The following is a 4,283-nucleotide window of genomic DNA, read 5'->3' as shown; positions in this document are numbered from 1 at the left end:
CACTTTTGCTGATAAAGACGGATATTGAAAGCAAGGGTGCCATACCAGGCATGTTGGTCACAGACAGAAATGCGGGGAGGGGGGGGGGGGTGTTCTGAAAGTATTCATCTAGTGGACACATCCATTTCATCTGTTGCTGAAACGTTGATTGACTGGGGCACCTGTCTCCCTCTCACGTGTGCCCCAGCCCAGCCAATCAGAACTTAAGCAGCAGTTGAAATGGTTATGTCCATTTGGTTGACACTTGCAGAATACACCCCCTGTGCTCTGTCCTATCTTTCTGCCCTTCCCCATGTAATTTACTCAGTAAACTACTTGTTCATATGTTGGTTACCTTAATCAATGTTCAAATAGCTCAACGTTTAAATAGGTATGTACAAGTAAGGCACTATAAACCCAAGCAGTTAGGTTGGTGATTGCCACCATACAGACTCAACCAATGGCTTCACTGTAGCTTTCCATGGTAACTTTACTGCCCTTTGAACGTAGAGAAGGTGGAATATAAAATAGACTAGCATTTCTCTAATGTGCATCACCCCCTCCACTTTGTGTTGTTACAATCAGTATATTCAACCCAAACGAAGTCCCAACAAAAAGGAATTGTGACACTAATTTCATTTCACTGCCTCATGTTTAGAGGTGTAGCAAGATTCTTTAATTGCATTACCAGTTGTTACTCGGGTTTCAGCTATCAAGGCCTTATGGCACGTTTGGACGTTACCTTAACTGAGTAAACGGCACAGATTGCATAATTGCTCAATACATTTGCACAGCTTCCTTCACCTTTAGTTTTGAATTAAAGCCAGCATTTCTCTTGTGACCATCTTTAAAGAGCTTGCAGTAATTTATACCTAACATAAAAGATGGGTGCGTTGTAGTGCTAGCATGCTGTCCTAGAGTATATTGTTGTATGGAAAATGTGCCGACACACAAGCCCGACAAATGCCACATCAAGCATTGGTGTTTACTACTCCACCTGGTGTTTCAATTTTACAAAACGTGCACATTTTACCTGTGCACCAGTAAAAAGGGTCCAAAGCTATTCCTGAAAACTTTCACAAGCACTTATCACAATCAATTCCCCATATAAGTGGTTTTGCTGAAGAGAACACAGGGATACAAGCATAATTAGACACTGAGGAATGTGGGTAGGAACACTTTATTTTCAGCACACATGTTTTTTTTTTGATGAACTGCTTCTATACTGGTGAAATCTGTGCTTTTAATAAAAGTACACCATGCTGCTTCACCACTCCATGCCAACTGCAAGTATCCTGTACCAGGAAGTCAAACCAAGACGTGGGATGTTCAGTCTGTCAAAAATAAAAACGAGTTTGAAACGTTGACGTGTGAAAAGTAAAGCACACTCAAGAAAAACAGCACAAGAACAAATCCAACGAATCAGAATTACATTTGAGAGCAAACATATAGTTTCTATGGCACAGTGAAGGAACCTTATTCCTCCGACTTTTTTTTATTTGTTGTTGTTGTGAGAAAAGATGAAAGTGGACGTGTTCTATCCCATTTTGTGTATCTTTCACCTTTTCACACACAAAAAGATGTCTTAACGTGCCCAACTGTCTTTGCATATCCATTTCTCTGCTCTCACACCATAATACCTACAGTTAAAGGTTGTAGTAATGCTTAGCTTGAATGAACCAACACCAACTATGAGCACTGTGCTACTAAACATGGCAATGTAAGTCAAGTTCAAGCACAGCACATTCATGTGCTATATACGTGTGCTCTTGATTGTAGGTAAGATAAATAAAAGGAAGGCATGTTAATAAGAATGGTCCTTGATGTGCTATGCAGAAGTGCTCTCCTATTTGGACAGAAGTTAAGCGCAACCACAATGAACAAGAAGACAACTTATACAGCATTTCAAATCTAGGGACTCAATGTGCTGGAGATTTTTCTGAATTCATGGTAAAAAATCTAGATGCTAAAGACGACACATATATAAACAGGTCTCTGCTCAAACTGGTAATGCCATGTGTAGCTTAGTTTTACAAAATGTGCCCTACCACTGGTCTCCCAAGCTGAGGCTGCAGTCCAGTTGCAACTGCAAATCACTCAATTATGTCTAGGGCACACTTGAGCAAAATGCAGACAAAAATTACTGCACCACTGAGAATGTACCAGAGGCTTCAACAAAGCAGCTGACAGCCTGCATGGACTGGAGCAAGAGAAGCGCATTTTGGGTCTAGGTGTGCACAGCTTGCAGTTGCTCCATGGACGCTATTTAATATATTTACATATTTCACTTACTTGTTGGTTTCAGACAAGAAATATAATGTATTTTGTATCCTTTCCACTGTTAAATACTCAAACCCAGGATACCACAGGTCTGTTTCTGGCATCTGATTTCTTCTCAGAAAACTACCCCTCTAAAAAAATTTCACAGGTACTTAACCCCAACCTCTCTTGAGTAGAGCCTGGTTTTTTAACATGACAAGGTCACTAATTACACAGTGACTCCTTGCGATGTGATGTACGTAAGCACTTTAAAAGGAAAGGAAAATTTAATAGCAGTATGACAGGTACACAACAAAGCAAAGTGCCTGTTTTCACCCACGTATTCAATGTTTGCTTGTCTACTGGCGTTTACCCTACAAAAATGCAACAGGCGAAGCTGACTGCACTGTTTAAATCAGGGGACAGAAATGACATGTCAAATTATCGGCCGGTGTCAGTGCTCCCTGTCATTTCAAAAGGCTTAGAGAATGTTATCTGTAAAAGAGTTGTGTCATCACCAATAGCCAACAAAAGTTGTCGAAACGTCATCCTGGCGCAAAAATGAGCTTTGTTGAGATAGAACGTTGAGACTGGTAGGGTTCGTCGCTGGCTGAAACCCTACACTCCCGATTCGCGTGACCCCTACCCACTATCGGTATGCTTCACCGCAATACACAAACTGCGGTGATATGTCGAACAGGCTGGTGCAAACGTTTCGACAAGAGAGCTTGCCTTAACCAGCTTTTCTTGGCAGTTTTCATATATGTGAGTACACCTGCCAATACACTTATTACGCTCCTGGGCGCGCGTAATGTGATGGGCGAAGGCGAGTGCGCGCGTACATAGTTAAGGAACATATACATGTCCCGTGATAGCGGCCCCTTTTCACTTTTGGTATGCTTCACTGCAATAATTTTTGGGTAAGCTTCACCGCGTAACACGTCTACTGCGGCGAAGCTGACTTTAGAAAGCCGATTCATTCAACGCATCTTACGAGGCAGGTCCGCTTATCACGCTTGGCAACGTTTGAACACCACACTTACTACATTAATTTCTTTAGTTATTTTAATTGTATTGTCACCGTGATCCTGCAGCCCGCAGTAGCAGGCTGATACTGCGTCATAATCGTTCCAACTGCATCAGGACAGCGTGTAGCTGGTAAGCGTGCATGCAACAGGCACGGCGGCATTGGCTGTTGGGAAACTTCCGAGACGCTCTTTCGCGCAGTAATGCCATTTGTCTTATTAAAAAGAATGCAGGTGGTGATTAAATGAAATGCAGCAAAGCTGTAGAAAAGCAGTAGCAAAGCTGTTCGACCATCTCGCGCAAAAACGCGATTCAACACGATCTGGCGGAACAGCTCACCATGTCAGGATTTTCTTGCGTCCTCGTTTTTTCACGCATCATTCACTGAACCACACTACTGGATGGTTCTGTACACGTACTAACGATCCTGACGGAGGATCAGCTTTATAGCTTTATATGGGATGCCACGGCCCATTCCACGGGCCGGCTGCAATTTGACGCGGCCACGAGGCAAAATATGCGCGCAAGATAACTGACGGCAACACATCAAGCAGCTGACAGCCCCAACCTTTTATTACATGCATATAGAGTGGAAAAATGGATTACTTACTCTGTAAGAAGGCACGGAATACGGACCGCTCCACAACGCGACCGGCCCCGAAAAACAGCCGCCATGAAAATAAACGGACGTGACATCATTGGTTATAGCGGACGTGACGTCATGGGTCGCACCAAACGTTTTGGGCACCTTTTGTTTGCTGCGACCGGGTCGCAGCAGTCACGGCCGAAAAAAGAACGGACTGCAAGCGCATCAATGGCATTCAACGGCAAAGCGGTGGCGGCGGCGGCGCTGACTCGAACCGGAAGCAGCTAGCAGACGCGGCGCATCCCACAATCCCTCGCTATTTTACGGGTCACCTATTCGATCGGAGGAACACCGAACAAACACACAAGCTTCGCTCTCCCCCATTTCCTCGACAGGGGAGGGGCTACTGATTTATTTTTTGTCAACATCTTGG

At 43.8% G+C, this 4,283-nt stretch overlaps 1 long non-coding RNA gene across 1 annotated transcript; it reads right to left on the bottom strand.

The window, feature by feature from the left end:
* Positions 1–1,145: 1,145 nt before the first annotated feature.
* Positions 1,146–4,036, bottom strand: LOC125941820 (uncharacterized). Its single transcript, XR_007464634.1, has 2 exons — positions 3,875–4,036; positions 1,146–1,313 (listed from the first exon to the last, which is right to left on the bottom strand). It is a non-coding gene; the product is annotated as an uncharacterized LOC125941820 (long non-coding RNA).
* Positions 4,037–4,283: the final 247 nt, after the last annotated feature.

Source organism: Dermacentor silvarum, unplaced genomic scaffold (assembly GCF_013339745.2).
Source record: "Dermacentor silvarum isolate Dsil-2018 unplaced genomic scaffold, BIME_Dsil_1.4 Seq3802, whole genome shotgun sequence".
Lineage (NCBI taxonomy): Eukaryota > Metazoa > Arthropoda > Arachnida > Ixodida > Ixodidae > Dermacentor > Dermacentor silvarum.
The sequence above is the reverse complement of the archived record's forward strand: the minus strand, read 5'-3'. Positions and strand labels throughout refer to the sequence as shown.